The 24503-nt window shown below is 38.8% G+C and overlaps 1 protein-coding gene across 3 annotated transcripts in view; it reads right to left on the bottom strand.

The window, feature by feature from the left end:
• Positions 1 to 24503, bottom strand: part of RAF1 (Raf-1 proto-oncogene, serine/threonine kinase) — an 81897-nt gene that overhangs the window by 33050 nt on the left and 24344 nt on the right. For 2 of the 3 annotated variants that reach the window (XM_050904734.1, XM_050904733.1), the window contains exons 1-2: positions 14027 to 14102; positions 3052 to 3107 (exon numbers count right to left, since the gene is read on the bottom strand). The gene's annotated coding sequence lies outside the window, so the exon portion shown is untranslated. Of the gene's footprint in view, positions 1 to 3051; positions 3108 to 14026; positions 14103 to 24503 lie in introns of those variants that run through there. The other variant, XM_050904732.1, reaches the window with a different exon arrangement.

Here is a 24503-nt window from a genome sequence, read left to right on the forward strand (position 1 = left end):
AATTAACAGGAGGAAATGGATTGTTGGGGGGAGGGGGGGAACCAAAACCCAAAAAACAACCAATACTGAAACATCACACATATAATTTCTGCCTCAGTTGTTCTGATCTTGGAAGTATCTTTGCTCATCTTTTTCTCTGTTTCTCTGAACCATTCATTTCTTAGTCACTACTTCAGCCATTATGCTGCTAATGTAACTTTGAAGTATTTAAGGAAAAAAAAACCATTGGTTTTCCAACAATTGGGTTCTACAGTAAGGAGGGCACAAGCAATACAACTCTCAGTCTGACACGCTTTCAGATTGATTAATCCTTTGCAAGATTAACACCTTTTTGTATTTAAGAGTAACTTTCAGAGTAAAACTTTGGTTAGCAAGCATAAACCAAGTCATGCTACTTGGCTGTAGTAGGCTGTACTTTGGGCTCTGGTTAGTAGGTATTTGTCACCAAAACTATCTGCACCTTTGGCCGCTCTGTGCCTGCTCTCCTCTGTTGATTAGCACGGCTCCAGGCTACTTTTCCTAACCAATTTTTAGGAAGATCTGTTTGGTCTGTCCTTTCCACACAGATCATTCCCATGTCAGTCATCCATTTCTTTCCACATGAAATTTCTATCAAGTTCAAATGCGGAGCTCTACAAGTTTCCCTACAAAACCTGAATTCCTTCATTACAGAAACAGGAGCACTGAACAGTCTGCTTGTATCTAAAAGAGCACAAAGGGATACAGAATCCAAATTCTTCCATTTCCCAAAGCAAAAAAGCAATCCCAGGTAAAAAGAAAAATGCAGCAGGTGTTTCCAAGCACTCAAGCAGAACTTTTTTAAATTTTAGTTAAGTACTGCTGCTGAGTTTATATAGATTCACAAAAAAGTTTATAAAATTGCTATTAAAACAGCTATGAAAGGAAAAGGCAAGCAAGGAAAGTACACAAATTTCACGCATACATTTTGTACAAGTTTTGCTAACAAAGCACCAGAACTCTATGTCATGAAGTAAAACCTCCAGTTTTTTTAGTATAATAATTTATAATTTTTATCTTATAATCAAAATGGACAAATATTGAGAGGTGGTCACTCAATCTTTTAAATGTGTTCTCTTAACATTATGAAGACTATTAAAGCTGAAGTCATATTCAAGACGTTCTCATTTTTTAATTTGGTAAATTCAAATGCATTACTAGAAATAAAAAGCATACTGAACACTGCTTTCTTACATCTGATTGTATCAGAACCACATTATATGACACTCTTGTCACACTTAGACTTCTTGTTCCTTCACCATAATGTTAAATTCTTCACAGCAGAATCCTCCAAATAAAGATTTAGAAAGACAGATCTTTCAAGCAGACCTTGCATTGCATAAGTGGGGCTATGAGTTTACATGTGTATTGACATTACACAGACAAGACACTTTGGATAAGCATTTTTTTCCCCGAGTCTTTCAATCAACGGTACATATTTTCTCAGACACGTGCCTATTTGCATTCTGAACTTGCTCATGCTTGAATTGTTTCAAGTACGGATGAAAGCCCCAAACTGTGTTTACAGTCGCCTGGAACTCATCCACTTTACAGCAAGGATGAAAAAGTTACTGAAATGTCAGCAATCCACCAAATGCCCTTCCCACACAAGTTCTCAAGGATTAAACAAAAGTGACTGGGAATCTCAGCACAAAGAATACTGGCTCTGTCCTCCCTCAGTTGCACGTAGTAAATGAAGTAACACTGAGGACACGACCACTAGGAACATACCTGTCTCTAAACCAACCTTAGTTTTGCTGAAAAGGAACACAGCCTGAGATTAGGTTATTCAAGTAACTGCTAGTTATGCAGGCTAACTGTACAGTTCAGACATACCACAGTTACTGTTAAAATACCGTTGCAAAATACCAGACAATGCTAGATTATCTGTACAGTTAGACAGAATAGGATGCAGTGATCCAGCTAATTCAAGAGTTAGATGTCCTCTGCATTCACTCAGGGCAGCTTTAAACTATTAAATTTAGTTTATTAAATGTGGGCTCTGTGCCAGAACCAGCAGTGCCACCGGGAGGTCAATACTGCAATTCTAAGAGCCTGAGCGTGGAAACAATGTACAAATCGGGGCAGAGGGAACAGGGGCAATAGCACCAAGAAAGGTTTGGAAGGGGCCTTGAGATATTTTTCTGTGAGAAGACAGAACACATGATTCTCCCTTGTATTTTATAATAAAGTGCACCTGGGAATAGTTGAACATACATTTCTGCAATGTGAACTAAATCTAACATGATACTACTTGAGTATTTTACTTACAAACTGCCTGGACAGCTCTATTAACTTTATTGTTTCCTATGCACAAGTATGTGCAAAGAAGTCTGCATAAAATGGCAAATAAAAACTGAATGTAATTAGAAATTACAGATTGTATACAAGCAAAATTACTTAGACTATGTCAAACATTTACTGTCCTGAGTGCCTCCAAAAAGAAATTATGCTCCATTTTAACTCTATCTTACATTATGTTACTAAATACATCCATGAAATTACAGTTCTGGTTTGGGTGGGTTTTTATTTATTTAACGAAGTGCCATAACAGACTTTTTGTTTCAGAGGTACAATCTCAGAACAGAAAAAAAAAAAAAGACCACCCGTTGTAAGATAATGTCACAGACATGATTTACATTAGGTCTGGATTATTCACAACAGATCTGTAGTTGTGTGGAAAGGCAAATGCTGTTTGGAAAAGACAGGCAAATATCAAGATCTAAAGTTCTAAACTGAGGAAGGGCTTTCTCCCTGCAAAGTAAATATCCATGGAGACTGACTAAAGTAAGAGCTTAAGTTAAACATACACTTCTGATAAAGCAAACACTGAAACAACTGTAGGTATCGTACCAATTTTGTGGAATTTTTCAAAAAACAGAAAGCAAATTTTAGTAGCAGTGAAGGAATACAAGCACAGAGCTCGGTTGTGGTAAGCTTCCCTTCCCTCAGGAAAGACGCAGGGACCTCAGAAGAAAGAACGGGGCAGAGTAAGGAGGAAGGGAAAGATAACCAGAGAAAGTTGTTTTATACCTTTAGTTTTTCTTTAAGCGAATGAAGTCCTACGACAAAAGGATGAAGTACATCATCTGTGGAAGGTAACACAAAAACAGAAGATATTTACATATTTTAATAGACAAACTTATACACATGCACAACATACCAAATTAATAACAAAAAATTATTTTGTGAATTACATCAATAGTAGAGTAACTTATCATCCTTCTACTGTTAGAGTTTTCAGGGCCTTCTAGCCTTTCCTTATTTTCTGCAACATTTCAGTGTAATGAGACGCACTGTGTAAGGCCAGACTGCGTGACAACCAAATGCTACCCCAGCTCAACATAATCTTATTCAAGAACATTACAAAAATCTTTTACAGCTAAAAACTTACTAAAGTAAAAATTAAGTACAAGTTGAATACTTTCTTCTCAGGCATCAGTTCCTCACTTATAGACAGAAACACCTTGCTGACTCACAAACATTATAACAAATCTTGGTCCAAAACAAACAAACAAAAAAGTAGTAAGCAGCTAAGCCTCTGAAGGCTATCTGTATCTTGCATACAAACATTAACTGTAAGAGGACGAATTCCTTGGGAAACCGAATAAGTCTTGATTAAAAGATTGGAAGTTCAGATTAGTTAAAGAAAGAAGCGTAAGTCAAATATACAAAAATATTCACTAGATAGTAAATGGTAAAATGCTTTCTTACCCAAAGTTCCCATCCTAATTAGCAATTCCTAAAACAATCCCACGCAGAGATGATTACAGAAGGCAAAGATGCACCACAGTCACAGAGTCATTGAGGCTGGAAGGGACCTCTTGAGATCATTTAGTTCAACCTCCCTGCTCAAGCAGGGTCAGCTACAGCAGGCTGCCCAGGACCACATCAGTTGGGTCTTGAGCATCTCCACAAAGACACACTCCACAGCCTCTCTGTGCAACCTGTTCCAGTGTTTGACCACCCTCACAGTAAAAAAAAAGTGTTTTCTCACATCCACATGGAGATTCATGTGTTTTCATTTCTGCTCATTGCCCCTTGTGCTGTCACTGGGCACTAGTGAGAAGAATCTGGTGTCCTCTTCATTCCCTCCCATCAGTGTGTTTATACACATTGATAGGATCCCCTGCAAAGCTTTCTCTTCTCCAGGCTGAACAGTCCCAGCTTCTTCACATCTTTCTTTATATGAAATACAAGAAAGTACGCATAAAAAGATTCAAGAAGAGAGCTTATATTGCTAGCTCACTTCTGGTTAGAAGTATCATCTCTCCTGGACAGAGCAGGTAGGGGAAAGGAAAAAAGAAAAAGCTGCAATCATTTTACCCAAGACAGCAAGCTCCCAAAGACTAACAAGAAAACAGAAGAATGCTTTGAGATCTCCACCTTGAGCCACTTACTAATTTTAAAATTAAAACCTACTTAAAGTCTGAACTGTACATTTACCCTGCTTACTAACTTGCGTACCTCTCTACAGCAAACATTTAGGAATGTGACGTACAAAATATTGTGAATATGGTTTCCATCATGGAAAAAGACAAGTAGGGAGACTGGGGAGAAGGGAGGAAGGAATTGTGTCTTTTGCACACCAGAGGAAAAGCTGAGATCTTTAGTTCTAACAGAAGACAACCAGTCAGCAATAATGACATATTTAGGAAATAATCCACACTGAATCAAGGGGGAGGAGGTGGCGTTTGTTTAATTTTTAACAGATTACATTACTGAGGAATAAGGTGTGGAAAGTGATATGACCAGAAAGTATGTGGGACCCACAAGCAGAGAAAACCAGGGAAGACCAAAAACACCATAAGAACCATAAGAATAAGCAGAGGACCAGAGAAAGACATCCTCATAGGAACCAATATAGGCATGGGGGGTGAGGGGGAAGCGTTGGTTTTTTGTTTTTTAAAAGTAGCTAGGTTGACAATTAGCAAACTAATAAAAACAAGGATACAGTTATGATCCTCACATTTAGCTAAGAGGTCAAGAGATTTGTAAAGACTGGTTCTTGAGGAAAACAAGAGCTAAAAGCTGAGCTGAAAAGAGTCTGGGACAAACTTTGAGAAAATTAATCCAGTCAGTATGACAGATACTGTTAGATGAAAAAGAGGAGAGAAAACTGATGGGGAGGGGTAGAGGTTTTACAGACTGAAAACCCAAAGCATTTTTATTGTAAAGTCAGCAAGAAGAAAAAGGAATCTCATATACAAATCAAGAAGAGAAGACATAGCATAAACAAGTGTGATGGGTTAAAGAAGCAGCAGGTATAATACTTCTACCTGCAACCAAAGTAATAGCTGTAAGGGAGTAAAAATCACATATTTTTCTTGACAGATAAGAGATACATGAAAAACAAAAATCAGTAAGAACATTTGCTAACACAACTGGCAACAAGGAGGGTTTAAGAAGCAGAAGAGTTGACAAAAATACCAGCTGCTATTGCAGATGTGAGATTCAATTAAACCTGAGAAGTAGAATTGTTCACCTAAGACAATGGCAAAGCCAAGGGAGAAGAAAACGACTCTGTACTGGAGGAAGTTTGCCTACTTGCAGGATTTCCACCTGAGATACTCCACAGTGCAAGAGAAGGAGCAAGGGAAGCAGGTGTTCTGTAAGGGGAACACTGAACTCGCACAAGTTGATCCCTGATCATACTTCAGTGTCAAACCATTGCTTTTGAAAAATTAAAAATTCTGCTACAAATGTACACCTAACTGCACAAATAGCCAGAACAAGAGTTTGAAACAAGCAGAGTTTTAAAATGATAGGTTTGTGTTTCAGTGTTGTCCAGTCACTTTTGAACTAGATGCTGACGGTTTTAGAAAACACACCTGGACAATACTGTATTTAAGATGAGGTAATCACAAATGTCAGACATTTCAGTGCTGTGATTCAGACAGTCATACATCTGCATATGTGACATCCTATGTGTGATACTTCTATAACTGAACCCCAGTGTGATACTGTAATGGCATTCTTGTTGTTTCCTCCAGTTTTCACTACACTCAGTTTGGTAGATACAGCACTTCGTCACTGGCAGTGCTGAAAATCTACTCCCAGAAAAAAAATATTAAATTCATTTTCTATTGTGTGAAGGAACCATCAGCTTAAAATTTAATCAAAATCAGCTAGGCTTTTCAGAAGCTATGACAAAAACTCCTACTACACTTATTCCTGGGCTACATTGTTAATTATCTGTCTTTAAAAATCACATTGCCTATTTAAAGTCTCCACATGAGAAAGTGAGAAAGACAAAACACTCAATATACAAAGGAAACCAAAATTTAAAAAAACCCTCTACCAGACATAAAATATGCAAACAAAAGTGAAAGAATCTCTTACGGTTACAGCAGCAGTATTATTTGTGGTGACAGAAGAAAAAATATTTTCAAATGTAAGACAATTTTAGTCTCAATCTGCCTGACAATTTTATTGAAAATTTTCTTCAGAGCATACAACACTTCTGTAAAACAAAATAATTCCAGGTACTGTCCTGTAATTTAACATCACAAGGGCAGATCTTACTGGAATAGGTAAAAATAGCACTAGTGAACATGCCAAAGGAGAGTCTTTCCACTATATGGCCAGTGCTTAGATTGCAACATCAGCTGGCTCTCTTTTTATAACCTCTTGATTGCCAGTGAACAAGTTACACAGTCAACTTAAAAGGTTTGAGAAATCTAAGAGTAAGCTCTGGAACTCACTTTCAGCTGAAATCAATCCACTGTATCACTCTGACACGAACACTTTGTTTCAGCATGCTATTATTGCCTGTGTAAGCTTTATACTTGCTTCTAAAGCATTTAACACAGATGAATGATGTAATTCAGAATACGGTTTACTTTTTGTTAAATGTCAGCATAAAATTAGAGGCTTGCACACTTTGTTGTTTCTTCTGGCTGCAACACACTCTGGAAGCTACTTAACTTACTACATTCTCTTGCAGCCACGCATGTGCCATCCTCCAATGAACCCATTTTGGCCCCTTTCTGCAAATGCACCCCCTTGACTCCAACCACCCTGGAACAAACACTCCCTAGCCCCTGAACTCTAGAGGGGTTCTTTCCCATGTTGCCACATAAAGATAACAACCATCACAATATGAACATTTAAAACTGTTAGAGCAGTGATCAAACTGAGACACAATGTTGTTTTGCTAGAAGAAATTAATGCTCCTTAGCCAGCAGCTTGACTTACAGATGACTGAAATGGCTTAGCTTTCTAATTAGGTACCAGGGAAACCAGTATCCTCCCATCTTTAACATCACAAACAGGTTTCTGCCTGCTCATGCCTATAGATTGGTATTGATTGGACTCGGCTTTCAAAAGTTATTGGAGAGGGAGATAGGGAGAGAAAAGAAAGCTATAAAAAAGCAGGATGTCACTTAGCTTGCATAGTTACTATTACATTTCTTCCCTCAGTCTAAGAAAAACTGAATGATCATCAACATATTTAACTCTCCTTAAGTCTGAAAGTGCTGGCATAATCAAAAATATGTTTCTTATTTGCACACAGTGGCCCCAGCACTGTGTGTGTATACGAAGAAATGTACATAGGTCTCATGCAAATTCAAAAGTAGAGAGAGTTTAGACACATTTGCCATACTTAACGCATGAGTTTTACAATACAAGTTTTACAAAAAAACCCATAAAATCACAAGAAGAGCCCAAATAAAGAACTGATAAAAATTATTTTAATGGGCTTATGAAATAGATTAGACCTGAAGGAATTCAAATTCTATCAGAAATTATCAAAATAAGGAAAATATTAACCTGACAGTAATCTTGGAATTAACAATTGCTAGCTAAATTCTGAACTTCTGGAATTCTAAAAAAAGGTTTTATAGAATCTGAAGCTGGAGTTGCATCCAATGTCATAAATAGGATCAGCTTGCAGTGAAACTTAGAACAAAGTTTCTAAAACAAAGTTAAAAAAACCCCCAAGTTGTTACTCTATATCAAAATACACCTTTTCAACTGGAAGCTAGAGAGGTAATCACAGGCTCTTTCTTCTCCACATTAAGTGGAATTAAAATCCACCTTGGTTTTTCTTTTACAAGAAATTTATAAAAATACTGTACTTTCTACAATAATCATTTGGGAATAACGTAACTAGCATTTTTTGGGTAGCAATAAATTAGGAATTTTAAAAAAATCGTTAAAATATGATTAACCAGTATTTTTTCTTCCCAGCAACACGGCCACCATTGAAGCTTCCAGTCTAATGGTCCTCCCTACATTTGCTATATTACTTTGCAAGACTATCCCTCTGCGTTCCTACATTTCTGTAACAATTCCATGCAAACAAAAGGGATTACATGTATCTTCACCTGTTTCACTATGCTTCCTTCAGTTTCACGTAAAATCTCACGTGTAGTTTCTTCTACACAGGGAAAATTATAGAATAAAGAAAAAAGAATGATAATTTACTTGTTTGTCCAACAAGCAGTCACAGTGGGGGAGACACAGTTCATCTCTTCCGCAGGTAGCAAGAGAGTAAAGAGAGAGCAGTGCCTTTTGTGGTAAGCTAATAGACTGAAAAGACCACTCTAGAAAAGATTGAAAGCATGACCAGACTTTGAGCAAACACTGTTAAATGACTGAGAATAGAACAAGAAAGTGCAACATGCAAAAACTAGCACAAATTACTGATAGAGTTGACAGGGACATATACTGGAAGCAAATGACTAGCAAAATAAAAGACATTACAGAAAAAGGAAAAGGAAGATTAGTCATATATTAAAGTTTCTCAAGATATACCTAAATGTTAGCCCTACAAAGGTACAAAGGCATTAAAGACTTCTTTCTTCTAGTTGCACGCTACCTTGCATCTCCCTTTTGCTAGTCTCTCCAGCTAGGTGTTCCTAAAACACTCATTTTCAAAACCCTAGCTTGTTCTATAGTGAAAAAATTTATATAACAGAAGACTATAATGGGGGCTCTGAGCCATTTTTTCAAGTCTAAACCTCTGAGCCAGCTTTAATTAATATGGTTAACCCCACGCCACACCCAGCTGCAAGTTAGTGAAGTAACCTCCCTCTAGCTTGTGAACTAAAAATACACAAGATGTCTCAACTGCTCTTAACCGATACTACGTATTTCAATTGGAATGCAATATTAATTAACACTCTTTTGTCAGCTGTTTGTCAAAAATGAAATATTGTAGGGTCAAACCAATAGCAAGTATGCAACATAAACTGAAATCTGAACTGAAGAAATGTAACGCAGTAGCAAGAGAAAACAGGCAGCACTACCGTAATCAACTCAACATCTGCAGAGAGCCACAACACAGCAAATGAAATGATTCCACAGAGCAATGAAACTGAGAACAACAACAACATAAAAAGTGGCTCATATCAGAAGAGCTGGAGATACAAGTCCCATTTGCAGATTTTCAGATAGTGCAAAGAAAACAAGGCAGAGTCACTTACACGCTCACCACATGCACAGATTATTTGCAAGGCAATTCTAAAACTCTTTTGCCTGAAGTTAAAGCCAATCAGCTTCGGTTTAACTGTGCTACTGCTCTGCTTCATTTATGCAAGCGTGCAGGATACGTTTGGAACATGCACAGGAGAAATGGCAGAACACAGACACACCTGCAACTGCAAACAAACCCAATGACCTGCATTTGCCACTGTATTGTTCTACACGAATCCAGAGTTTTTCTACATTAAAATCTTAGCTCTAAAAAGCTTGTCATTCCCCATAAGCAAGCAAACACCTATGGAAAATATATAATTCAATCACATTAACTATGTCACTTAAAACCCTGAAAAAAGGATACTCACATATGTAAACATTCTATTTATTAATTATCAGTTACAATTCTTAGCTCTGAAGTCTACCAAGAAAATGCTTTACTCATTTACAAATGACTCAAGAACAGCGCTTTGTTTATCCTCCTCTACTGTATGCATTGCAGCATTTCAGTACACAAGATGACCATATTCTATTAAACCATAAAAGGTCAGTATACACTGCTGCAATAAAATTAACTTTGTGTGAAACAGATGACATTTATAGTACAAACACAATATTCAAGTCACTAAAGGAATAAACGTGCGCCAGCTGCTTTTCAAAGCAAAACTGCTGTTTACAAAAAAATAGCATACGCAGCAAGAGCCAACAGAGCACTGAGAATTACTCACAGAACTTCGTCCAAAACAGACTTTCTTTTCAGAAAAACTAGGAACATCACTAAACACATATCTGGATTACCGATACAGAGTAAGTTGCATCTACTTTATATTGTCTCAAAACTCATGAGCTAATGCATGCTCATTGCTAAAATACCTTGTTAATTTGTCATAAAGCTACCGTTTTCACCCAGTTTCCTCGTGTTATATCAACTCCTCTTTCAATTAATTTCTAGAGCTGACAAAATGTTTCCACAACCTTATTCAACACACAATGGATATATTTCATACCAGAAAATACTGAAGGGTTTTCCATAAGCAATTACACAAAATCAATCAAAATCAGTACAATGCGGATGTAAACACATCTGCTCGTTTACAAATTAAGCTTATGTGAAACTTACTGAAATCGTGCTTAAATGACCATGCTTGAAATTTTAGTTAATTCACAAGTTTTAATCTTGCTTTGACTATTTTTATTACTTCCCCAAATAAAGATAATTTTGACTTATGCAATTTGATGTTTTTACGAGAAATAGAACACTGACTTCTATTTCTCTTCACACAGTTACACAGTCTTTAGATTTCTGCATTTTTAAGTTAGAAGATGGTCCAGGAACTTATTTCTTACAAAACAATCATCCTTTTCAATTATTCATTTGTTTCAAGCTGAATTTGCATGGAAGTTTTGGAAATTCAACTGCACAAAAACACATTACCCTTGTCTCCTAGGCAACCGGTCTTACGTGATCATGCCACCCAGCTGTCCTGCCTCTCCTCTACCAACTCTTGGACATATTAGCTTATTTCAACTGAACAGTTAGGTAGAGGCATCAAGAATACGAAATTCCCACAGGCTATGGAAATAGGAAGCCAAAGTATGGAAGAATCCTTTGCTCTCCCAGCCTCTTCATCAGCCGGGGCACCACAGCACAAACTTTTGGTGTGCCAGCTGCAGCAGCACATCACCACGTGACGAAACCAAACCAAGAAAAAACCCTCCCTCTTGCCTAGCTGGCAGGCCAAGAAGGTAGACAAGCAACATAAGAATAGAGGGAGAGGAGGAGGAGAAAAAAATCTGGAGGGTGTTTAAGTAAGACAGTAGCAAAGATGGGGAAGCAATGGGCACTAGAGGTATTACAAAGGTGTGGCAAAAGGAATGACTGAAGGTATCGGGGAAGAGACAGTCAGTATGTTTGCAGCAGAGATGATCAGAGACCCAAGTGCAAATCTGTATTGAACTAGACTTTGTTAGTTCATTTGCTCTCGTAACTTTATTAGGAATATAAAAATAATTTAAACATTCTGTATCCATAACACAAAAGGGAATTTATCAGCACAACTCCCGCATTTGAAACTAAGTGATTGAAGACTTATTTATACAGAGTAATTCGAACCAATAGCTTTTGGTTCCCATCTCCTACAGAAGTTTTAGAACCAACAGCTCTCATCATCTCAATTTAATTTGTTTTCAAAGACAGAAAACAAGGAAAACTTGTTTTTTCCTCAACTCCTGGTTTCCCAACAGCAAAGAGGCCAAATAAATAAACTAGGGGGAGGAGGGGAGTATATGTCCCAGAAGAAACTAGTGCTGATTTAGCATACCAAGAAGTGCTGACCAATGATTTCCATGGGTCATGTTTGTGGTTTATAAAATATGAGTTATTTTAGTAAGCTGTAGTAAGTTCAGGCCCTGAGACAGCAGTAACTTCATACGTAATTTGAATAGACTTTGTTGTTGTTAAAGAATAAAAAATGGAAAATTATAGGTAAACACCAAAGGCATTCAACTGAAAAAAATAAAGTTTTATATCTTCTTTGGAAAAAAACAGATATTTTCTCTGCTACTTCCAGATTTTCTTTCAAAGCAGGTTAGTCAGCAGTGTTGCACAATAAGTTGTCCAGTCCTGAAGATATTAAGTATGGCAACAAACCATATGAAAAACACATTCCAGATTTCTGAAAGCACCACTGCTCCAACCCAAGTCAGCTAGTTCACTTCTGATTTAATAATCTAAGATTAAATTGCTTACCATATTAATCAGTCATCCATTTAATGAACATATATACAGATCCATACCTTCTTTATGATTAATTGTAGCCTTAGGGTTTACCTACAGAAAATTTTCTTTAAGACAAACTAAATTAAAGCCACTTCCACTCTGAATAGGTGTCCACAGAACAGATATAACTGAACTGCCTGAAATTAACCCTCACATTCACCAATTCAACCTTTTCTTCTGCACCAACACTGCAGACATGTCCTAAAGGATAAGCATGTCCATTCAAATTATATCCTAGTTTTACACAACGCAGTGATCCTTTAGGCAATATTTGGAGCAGAGTTTTTCAGAAGCATTAAAATAAAAGACATTTTAAAAGTCTTTTGTACAAAACTATTTTCAGCCAACCATTTTAAGTCGGCTTCAGTTTTGGAAGAATCTTAGTTTTACTCCATTACAGACCCTTCTTGTTTTGCATACCTACGACAACCTACAATTGCATCTGGAATGCACACTGTGCTGTAGCAATTCCACTACAACTGGTTTTGAGGTCTCATTGTCCCAGGAAGGGCCCCTGTATTTATGGATGTCACTTAAAGACTAAGAAGGAAAAAAAATTCTACACAAGTTATTTAGCCTGACGTAGGCGAGATGAACAATGGACAAGAGACGTGCTGCTGTTAGCACGAGCAGGTTATTTGTGTGTACGTTTAGACTGCAGATAAAGAGTCCAGAAACAGCGCAATCCTCGAGCCCTGGCTCTGGAGTAACACCGCTTCTACGTGGAAAAGTTGTACCAGTTTAGAAGAAATAAGAAAACTACAGAATCTTACTCCAGTTTTCAAATATCTTTTCTTAAACTGAATCTAAGTCGAAAAAAAATAACGAGGCAAGCAGTTTAAACTGAAGAATGCCTAAGCAGAATGCATTCAGTTATGCTAATGCAACTTAAACGCATTTTCCGTTCTCGGTTCAGAAGACAGTAGATCAAAGTAACAGAAAGGTTAGGGAGTCCCCGCTGGAAGCACAGGAGGGACAAAGCTGCCAGCACCGAAGTGGAGACCCGAGGAGGCCGGGCAAGCGGAGCCACCGCTGGGCATCCCCCCTCCCTCCCCGCCACCAGGGCACCGTTCCAGGTGCTGCTGGACGCCCGTTGCTCATCCCGCCCGCTGGCCGCCACAGCACCGGGCCGGGCCGGGCCGGGCCGGGGGGGTGCGGGGCCCCAGCCCCGGGGCACACCCGCCTCGGCCGCGCATCCCCCCCGCCAGCCCCCCGGGGGGCGGCGGCTCCGGCCCGGGGGCTCCGCGCTGGCACTGACAGGCGGCGGCCACGACACACCTCCCCTCCCACCTGACCCGCCGCAGCCGCGACGGGCCTCAGACACCCACCCACCCACCCCGGGCTTTTTGGCACCTTCCCCGCTCCCGGGTCCGGGCCGCCGCGCAACCTCTCCTCTCGAGGCGGAAGCCCCCGCCCGGGCCCCGCGGCGGACAGGGCGGCCCCGCGGCAGCGACGCTGGCCCCGGCGGCGGAGCGGAGGCGGCGCGCACTAGACGATCCGACCGCAAAAGGCTCCGCGATGAGCCGCGACCCGCAGGTACAGAGACGGCCGATTCCCGCTCCTTCCTCCCCCGGCCCCTGTCAGGGGGCGAGCGGCCGCCCTCCCTCGCGCTAGGATCCCTCACCGCCGAGGCAGCGGCCGGGTCAGCGCGCCCGGGGCTGAGGCGCCGCTGGGAGCAGCCGGCGCCGCTCCAGGCGCCAGCACCCAGGAAGGGAGAGCCGAAGAGAAAGGGGAGAAGGGGGAGCCCTTCTCTCCGTCGTTGCCTGCCGTGTCCTCTGCCGCTCACCAGCCCAACGCCGCCCCTACCTATGTCACTCCCTCCCGGCGGCTCCCTCCAGGCTCTGGTCCCACTCGGCGCCGTTCGTTTCGTTCCTCATCTAAAATGGCGGCCTCACACTCAGCGAGACATTTATCCTCCGCCCATCGACCTCTCGGCACTCGGCTCCTTCCCTTTCGCCTGCCTCTCCTTCTTTTCCCGTCCTCCTCCTCCCCGCCTCTCGGCCTGACCGCGGAGCGCCGAGCTTTCGATAGAGCCCGCTCCTCCCCGCGCCCCCGCCTCCTCTGCGGGCCGCCATTTGGGAGCGGCGGCAGCGGCTGCGGCGCCGCGGGCTGCCCCCGCCCGGGCGCGGAGGGAGGTGAGGCGCTCCCGCCGCCCCTCTTCTCCTCCACCCCTTCTCGGGAGCCGATCTGGGGGCTGGGGGGGGGGTGAGCTCTGCCGCTGCGCCGGGGGAGCTGGAGCGGGCCCTGCCAGGGCGACCGAGCCGCCTCCCCTCAGTCCTCCAGAGGCGGCCGCAGCGCTGCCGCCAGCCTGGCGTTACAGTCGCCTCCCTGCAGCCCCGCGCCCCCCGCTCAGCCCTGCCTAGGCTAAATCTCTTGGTCGTTTGACAGTTAATTAAACGGGGCGGCTCGGCGGTGAGTTAGCTCACGGGTGTGTGCGCACCGGCCGGGCCCCGCGGGCAGGGCCGCCCCCTCCCCGGGCCGACACCTGCCTCAGCCGCGCTTCCAGAATAGAGCCCGTAAGTCTTACCTGTTCAAAAGCAAACCCTGTTTCTGAAGGGAACAGGCAGAAATTCCCAAGGGGCGGTACGTGCTGAGAGGGGTGGGGTGTGAACTGCTGGGAAAGGTATCTGGGGAGAAACAAAAAAAAAAAAAAAAAAAAAAAAGAGCGTGCAACCTCTTTTCCTGGAGGAGACAGGGAACAGCTGTCAGACAGCAGTCCCCTGTATGTAACTCAGCACAGCCTCCATGTAAGAGTAAAAATACTGAAGGACTCTGCTGTCTGCTAAGTTACTGCCAGCGCACCGCAAACTAACCTATTTTAGGTCACACTCTGAGAATGTACAGCACTGCATGTTAAATAGTAAACAATTTATCATCCCAAAACAAAACTTCTAAGGATAGCCATTGCAAGGTAAAACATTTCTCCTAGAACTATTTTTAAAGAGCATATATGACTGTAAATGCAGACGTGTAAGTTACATTAATGGTTAAATAAGCACTTCTCTAAAAAGAGCCTCCAGCAAAACTCTCTCAGCCTTATTTGGGATTTCTCTACAGAAGAAGGTTTATTCTGATATAAACCAAGGCTTGAGTTCAGCTAAAGTCACATTAACCTCATAGAGGCATAGCAAGGGCAAGAAAAAAAAAGCAGCACTGTTGGGCTTGCCTCTCCTAAGCACCCAGTAAGAAAACATACAAAGTCTTTAGCTACTGGTGCCCTCCAGGAAGAGGTGTGGTTGCTAAGTAATAGGAGATTGAAATGGGGATGGCAACCAGGAGCTCTAGAAGGCTGAAACAGAAATTTCCATGTCTCTAGAAAACTGTGATTCAGTACTTTATTCCCATATGTTCTAGAAGTTATCCACTTATTCCAGTGTAATAATGCCTTCAATTTAGAGGATATTGCTAAAAGAAAGATTTAACTAAACTTTTGTAGCACTCTTTTACAAGACAAACCACATAGAGATTTCAGCCTTTCTATTAGGAAAAGCGCTTATTCTCTTCTTTTTCTCTTCCCTATTGCCATGGGCTCAGACCTACCAAAAAAAACCCAGAAAAACAAGTCCAGACTAAGACGGTACCTACTAAGGACAAAATTTAAAAATGTGAATCATTCTTTTCAAATTCTTATAGTGCAGCTTTTCTCTTAAGTGTCATATTTAAACTGAAGGAGTCTTCTGGTGCACATACACAGTTTACATGACTTTAACAGGAGTCATATCCATGTATGTGACTGCGAGAGTTGGCCCAGGAGAAACAAATAAACTCAAAGCAGTGTGTACAATAAATATTTACGTGGCTGAAGACTAAGCATATCTGCGTAATATGGTAGACAGTAGTACAGATTTTTGCAAAATATGCAAAAGGAGCTTAAAATATGGTAATATAAAATATGAATAAGAACATGCCATGAGAAGCTTAAAAAGAAAAAGGGAAAGAAAAGAGGGATAACCACCTCAAGAAGAGGTGGTTTTGACAGAAGGCCTTTCATAAAGTTTTAAACTTCTTTTTTAAAAGAGTAGAAGGATCGAGGACTGTAGTCATGGAACAAATGAGCACAGATACAAAGGAAAGCTAGCCAAATTTCAGATAGTTAAACAATGTAGCACATGCAAAGAAATACAATAATTACAAGAGAGAAAAAGAAAAGCGAGCAAGGAAACCAAGCAAAGAAACTCAAGCATTACACCACTAAAGTAGAAGGGAAACAAAAATTGAACAAACTTTCCAAAATAAACTGAAAATTATTAGCATTCTTCCTGAGGTTGATCTGTTTTATGTTTGTGTTTAGTGGTTGGGTTTACAATGTGTTTAACATGTGAATGTCCAGGTATTAGACTTTCATTTGTCCAGGCATATAATCAAATCTTACATTTTCACCATCTGAAGTGTTTTCTACCTCTATAAAAGGCAGCCTGAGGAGTGATTAGAAAGAGAATGAGAACCAGTGCCACTAGGGTTTAGAGCAGGCTGAGTTAGTGACAGTAACTGTTATCTTGAGATATTAGGCAAATCTGTCCAGTGGTTGTAGACTTGGGAACTCCCTTTCATCCAGTGGGTATGTCACATGGGCAAAACCATCTCAGCTTCACAGTCTTCAGTTTCCTCATAGTTAAAAATGGGATGGATGATTCTGAGTGACCAGGCTTGAGAAGAGTTTTAATATTGACTGCTGGAAAGAAGCATGTAAAAGTTAAACCCATTACTTATTTGTTGTGGTTCAGTTTGCTATGTGCAATATTCATGTATTCCCAGTCTACTTAACTGTGATTATTTGGGGAGTCTCGAAAAATAGAAGATGTTTTGAGTGGCATCATATAACCTTAATTGTATCTTTAGTACATAAAAATACCTATAAGCCTCAGAAGAATGAGTAGCAAGAATTAGAAATGTAATGCTGGCTGGGAAAAAGAAGAAATATATATACACACTTTATTATGGAATTTTGGGTATCAGATCTTACTCCCTTACTCCTCAAGCCAAGGATTGCTATAGACAAACTTTGCCATTTTATCCAGGGTTATGCAATCTGAGCCACATTCAAAGCGTTGTACTTCTGCATGTTATTTTGATATATGCTATAAATTATTCTCTTATTCCCCCGTAAGATTTTTTTTGAGTAAGAGAACATTGCTTAGGAAAAATTTAAGTTAGATACAAAAGAAGTCCAATGTACAGAGGCCACAAAGAAGGTGGCCTTGAACAAATCAAGCAATAGCAACCTAAAAGAGAAGTACTCCAAATAAGGAATATCTTATTTGTATGATGATGCATAAGCTATTTATATTTTACAGTTCAGCTGAAAGACTTTATTATTTCACCATGTCACTGAAGTGATCAAAGAAGAGGAATCAGAATGTAATTTATAGTTTGTTTGGGTTTTTTCATGCATTGTAGAATTTAAATTGCATACATTACTTTACAACAATAGGACATGTTATATATCAAGCTGTTAACAAAGCAGTAAACTTGTTTTGCTGGAATGGAAACCGTAGCACAGTCTGTTCACATTAATTATTTTTGTTATTTTATCCTGAACAAACTCTTAACTTTTTATTTTATCCATATCCAACTAAATGTGATTGCTATTGGGCTGGCTATGGTGCACACCTTTCTCCACTCTGTTCAGCATCTCTTCAGCCAAATAGTGAAGCTAAATCTTGGGAGTCTTTCCCTTCCGTATGAAAATAACACCTGACTTCCCATAGGCACAAGACAAAAGACACCTCCTTCCAAAAGCTTCAGTCTTTATCATCAGTCATAGATTAAGCACGTAGTGACTTCCATTACTTCCCTGGAAAGGCTGGATTCTGGAAGCAGATCCATTTAAGCAATTCCTGCACTCAGAAAACTCAGGGGAAGTCAGTCAGGCTATGAGACAGGGTTGCATAGGCTTGTGTATCTACAGGTTCTAACCCCCAAGGATTTCCTTCAGTAAATCTTCATGTCAGTGTAAAGTCAAGTCACATACTTTATGATATGGAATGGACTGTCTGATACAAACAGCATAGATACTGAAATGTGAAGTAGTAACAGGATATATTTTTAAATTCATTTCAGTTTATTTACTTCCAGAGTCAAGCCAATTTAAGTGCTTTAAGACAGTTACCAAGAGCTATCATGCAAAGTTTCTTTTGTTATGTTTTACACACGCACACACCTCATGAGACACACTGCCTGAGGTAAATTCGTTGTGCCATAGTTGCCTCCACAATACTGCAAAGAAATTTTGCCTTAATGTGTCGACCACTTCATTCTGTATATAAATTTAAGTTAGTATCTTTATTTTTTCCTTTCTTCTTTTTTATTGCTCTAACATGTTCATTTAAGAAACCTGTTTATCTAAAAAACATATACAATTCCTTGTAATGTCAAGGACTATTATCCTCTGCAGATTTGTATATTCTTCCAGAATCAATTCCATCTCTAATACTATAATCCATCTATTAGGTATTCATACTTATATGGTTCTTGGGTTGTCCTTATATAAGCTTAACAATAAAAATATTTGATGAAAATGTCAATTGCAATAGATTTTTCAATACAAGTTTGTGTGGGAACACTTTAGAGTAAACTTGAAACAGATTTTCATTAAGCTTTGCAGTAATAAATAAATTATTCTGAGAGAGCAGCTCTATAAGCAGTGAACAGTAATCTCTTACTGAAAAAAAAAGTTATATTAGCCTTTCTTCGCTGATAATCTTACATGAAACACTCCTAAAGCTTTCAACAAACCTGTCTACCAGTTTTCAGTCCTCCATATGCTCCTACTGTAATTTATGGTATTATAGATATGCAGTGTCTCTGGGCTTGTTACATGCAGTGCAGCAGAGAAATTTCTGGTTCTCCAATTTCAGTGCAATGCAGTTTGCTTCTAGGAAAATGCAGAGGCACTGCACTACCCCATCCAGTTCTCTCAGACCCTTCTCCAGACAGGGTAAAAGCTGCTTTCCTGAATTTTAGATACTCATTTGCAGTACTTATTACCAAGATTTAATTTTCTTCTAGAGTGAAAAGAAGTTGTGACACATAAGAATGCTGGTCATAAGTTTGAAACCCGAGAGGTTAAAGCACAGGTCCTGCTTACAGACAGTTGTCCCTGCTGCATGACTCAGCCCATGTCCATTGACTCATTTGCTGTTACAGACCTTGGCTACCCATTTTTTTGCAAATGCAGTACAAGCTGATTGAAGGGGGGGGGGGAATCACTAAAGCCACGTGGTTTCAAAGTGATCTCTGTTAAATTGTGTCTGACAGGTATAGTTGTATTGTATTAGGTCACCATAGCCGTGGTTTTTCCCTGTAGTTGGAAATGTATTGGAGGGATAGCAGTTAGATTCCCAATAGAAGGATCAAGAATCTGCGTAACATTCCTTTCGTCACTTGGGAAGCTTCAAAGAGGAGCATAAGACAAACACACTAAGTCAATTGGTATACCACTGTATACTGAAAATATCAAAGCATGAAAGTCATTTTAGAATAATGTTTTATAAATTTAATGTGGAGATGCTGAACTGATGGGTGCCACCTGCACAGTGAATAAGCACTCAGTCTGAATAAGCATTATTGGAGCTCCAACGGGGGGCGGGGGGAATCTAGGGTTTAATTTGTGGCTATCTGAAACGTCAGTCCTACTTCATAGACAATAAATACAGCACTCTGATTTATACATGTATTCTATTTTTGAAACCTAACCAAACTGGTTTATTGGGTTTATTTTGACTTTCTGAAAAAGTCTAACCACAATAAAATCTATTCAGAGCTAGGTACTACAGTTTAAGAAAGCATAAATAGCTCTTTCCTGACAAGTGTTTTTAGTACCTAGCCTGAATATATAATTGCTCAACTGGAGAAGATTTTTTATTATACCTGATACAGAGCTACATAAAGAGACTGATCATCTGATTTGGCATGACCTCAAGCTATGCATTATTTTTCCTGTGCACGGACAATTTCTAGTGTGTGGTAACTGAACTGCATTCAATACTTAGTTTCTCTAGAAGTTATTCATTGTAATAATGTACATTAGGATGACAGCAAAATTTCAGTTTTCTATGAAGAATCACAAGTATTGAACTAGTAGCAATAGGGTAAAATAGGAAGATGTGTGTACATGCACATATGTATCTGACTATATCTGAGTGTGTGTGTGTATATATGTTCAAAACATATGGAAGGATGATAGGCAACAAAAGAAAAAAATTATAAGCTTCTCTATTTTTCATAAATCCTATTTGTTGTGATTCTTCATAAAAAAGCCAAACTTTTATAGTTTTGATGAAGAACCTATTCTTGTTGTCATATGTTTGTACTGCATACAGAAACACTCACTTATGCTGTTTTTGATATCACACTCGGCTTTGATAACAAAGGTAGGTTCTAAGAGACAAGGGAATCAAAAGCAGTCTAGCTAGCGTATCTATCCAAGCTGCTCTCCAGCACTGCTATTCCCAGATAAAGCCAGACTAATTAGAATATAGGTATAAGGTTATAAATACTTGGCATCATTCGAAGGTTCAGTGTATCTAGCAAGAAGACAAGAGTCCATTTTAGCCATGTGCATACATTCATGTACTAAGAGAAATGGAACTCTCATTTACTGGATTCTGTTATAAAAAGCTATGCAAAGTAAGAAAAAAAAAAAGTATTTGGCTTTCAGCACAAGGCTATTTATCCACTGTCTTTCAAGTTCATCTCAAACATTCAGATAAACAAAGATAGGTGATCAAAGGCATACATTACCTTTGGCAATATACCCATGTTTTAGCTAGCCTTTGATACTTTGTATCTCAATGTCATATATAGCAAATTGTGCTTAGAACGGTATGACAATTAAAAATCATGTTGTAAGCACATAACTTCAGAAACAGTATACTAATGAAAATATGACAACAGTGAACGATTTTTATTATTAAGCCAATTAAGCTTGGTAGCTGTACAAGTATAAGTTCACATCTGTCTAAAGCATGCTGGTATGTAGTATTTCAGAGCTAGACTAAGGTGCACTGGTGAAAATTTCAGTATATGCTAATAGACCACATCTCTGTTACAGGTATCAGCATTATTCTTGTTAGCAGCAGAACGCATCAGTAGATTTTACCATGTGAAGCTCTGTAAGATGATACACCAGTGTAGGTATGTTATTTAAAAAAAAATTGCATATGTATATGGCTAATTTAGTCTCTGATTACAAAGGTGGGGATGTTTTTGTCAGACCTTTCATGTCATTTGTTAAGGCTTTGTTGTTGTTACAAATTCAGTTCTCTCAGACTGGACAGTGGTAATCAGATTGATTACGTGCATCAGGATATGCTTTTCCTCCAATAGAAAAGTCAATTTAATCATGTTTAAAGCTTCCAATACAAGATTATGTTCATTTTGGTCTTATTTTTGTAAGAACTTTTTTTTAGTTTCTTTTTGCAAGATAATAAAACCCCAAAACAATGCTATGAGCAAAACAACTAAAGAACAGTAATTAGCAAAGACATCAGGTCAAAGGAATGCAAACATACAAGTCTATTGCTGTGCCTCACTGCAAAACTCTAGTATGCTGCGTTAGTAGATTTGTTAAGTCTTTCAGCAATTGCAGGGAAATGAGTATCGACATGTCTGGTTGTACCTAAGTATTTTTAATACTTTCAAGATGTATATCTAATACTCAGATGTATTCAGATTAATTTATTCAGACATTCCTTAATTTCAAACTTATTTCTGGTGGAGACAGAAGCTTTCTATTAGCAACAAATTATGTAAGCCTTTCTTCTGCATTTCACCTAAACAGAACAGTGACATAAGAACTTGAGTAACTGCTAAAACATTATTGCTGAGGCATCAGTTTTATTTGATAGTAAGGCTGAATAAAAAAAAGGTAAAATCTTTTTGGGGGACTTAAGCCCTTTTTTTCATAAAGTAAGCATTGCTAACACCTTTGTGAGCTAGAGTAACCTGATTCTATGTTCACACACTAACTTTCAGACAGGAAATGAAAAAAAGGGTATTTTTTTCCCTAACACATTTAAAGTTGAATGGAGGGAAAGGAATAGCAAATTCTTGTTGCCAGTACATAATATATATTTACTTATAATTCCAACTTGGGGTTTGATAACTTCAACATACCACCATTTTAATTCTTTTATATATGCCATGCTATTACCTTAATTCTAAACAGAGACTTCCTTTCAGTATTATAAGGTCAGTGGTGCTTTATGATGGTTCTGTAATTGAGGTAAAGTTAAATCTTTCCTGAAGCAAGTAGTGTGAAACTCAAAAGCATTATTGCTATCTGAGGAGGATCAATTGTCAATACATGTCCCCAGGACATACTTGAGAGGTACACCTCTTTTAAGACTGTCTTTTGAAAATAAACTAAGATGGATTTTTTCCTCCTCTTGCGAAGGCCATACAGTGAATAAGAAACAGTATGACCAAAGATATCTTATGTTGGTCCATGCAGTCTTCAGATGCTTTGACCCAGCACCCTCTGGGTAAATTATCTGACTTTATGTAGCTTTCAGGATCACAGACTTCAAAATTAGCAATTTTAACTAAATATTTGGGTGAAACATTCAGTACAAAGCAACAAAGTTATTTCCCCAAGTAATGGATTTTGATTTATCAAGTTTTCAAGTAGGGTCATGCTCTTAGCTGACAAGAATGCAAGCAAAATTATTTGCCTTTTTTTCCCCCCCCAGGCTTCGTTTAGCATTTGATAACATACAGTCAACTATGTTTATTCTTAAATATATATTGGTGATTATAGACACAGTTTTGTTCAAAATAAATATTGCATATTTTTATAAGCAAGTTTCCAGAATATTTGAAATATAGGGTACCTTATATATATTATTATAAATTAAATATATTATAAATTAATATTTCATGCCTGCTTTGTTTATGTCTGGGAGAGTTCAGGATATTTCCATTGAAACCAAAGGTCTAACATCAGACTTTTAGCGCTATCATAGTAAAGCATATTACTGAGATTTTTTACTTTTATAACTTTATGTATTATCACTACACTTCGCCCTTTAACTTCCACAATTGTGCTTTCCTATCCGTCTTCATATAGCTCAGAGAGATGTAGGAAGGCAAGATTTAGCATAGAATTTTGAGATGGGGGATAAAAAAAAACCAAACCACACAACAAAAAAATCAAAAGCAAACCAAACACAACCTTAGAACACATAAGGATTTAAAAAAAAAAAAAAAAAAATTACCTGTCAGTATCAGAGGACAGGATTTACTAAATTTACTAAACTGCCTATTAGTAAATTGACTATACAAAAAAAAAAAAAAAATCATCTCTTCAGATGCACCTGGCATTCTGCTTTGCTTCCGGATTCTCTCCAAGGTGGGCCATTACTTTTAAATGCACAAATATGTAACGATATGTGCCAAGCCTTAGTGCAATTATGTTTTCATTTGAACGCACCTTAGAGCGGTGTAGAGTATTTAAACATTATCAATGTAAAGCTTTAGCATCATGCACTACCATAAGTGTAACAATTTGTCCTTGCAATATTCAAAGTGGTGAAATCTGATATTACAATATATCCCCATTCCTCTGGTATCTGGAGGAGAGTAAAGAGTGTTACCACAGTAAACTGACGTTGAGTTATTGTACACGTGTTGTTAGCCAGTATTTTCTATTCAAAACATGGGATTTAAGAAGCTTCCATTTATCAAAAGGAGTGATGGCAGCTAGTTCATACATGTGAAAAACACAATGAAATCTCACATCTAAGTGACCAAAAGATAAAACAGGCCTATTCAAGAAGCAATCCTAGGAAGTCTGAGTATGGATAAGAAATAGGATCTGTTCTCATATTTGACACAGTATAGTTCATATAAAATAATAAATCATAGATTTATTTAGTTTAATACAGGCCATGTAATTCACTTGAGTATTTAACTTAAACATGTGGAAAATCCTAGTTTCTCTTAGGGATAGGAAATAGACTCAAGTGATTAAAAATCTTCTGGTTACTTTTCCTGGTAGCTTTTTGTTGCTTGTTTTTGTAGGAAGTTAAGAATTCTCTGAGGAAAGCTCCAAGATGTTTGTGTGGCTTTGTGAGTAATGGAAAGAATTTACAACAAAATATGCTACTGCTGCATAGTGATATGGAACAATAAATAATAAAATAGTCAAGAAGTAAGGATCACTAAGACTCCCTTTCTATAAAATAGCTTTTCCTAGAGGAAAGTGGAACTACTGTAGAACAACTTATATGAAACCTTTGAGATGATGCTTGCCAAGGAAGCCTACCTTGGAATTTGGCAAAAA

The sequence above is a fragment of the Gymnogyps californianus genome, chromosome 13 (assembly GCF_018139145.2).
Source record: "Gymnogyps californianus isolate 813 chromosome 13, ASM1813914v2, whole genome shotgun sequence".
Classification (NCBI taxonomy): domain Eukaryota; kingdom Metazoa; phylum Chordata; class Aves; order Accipitriformes; family Cathartidae; genus Gymnogyps; species Gymnogyps californianus.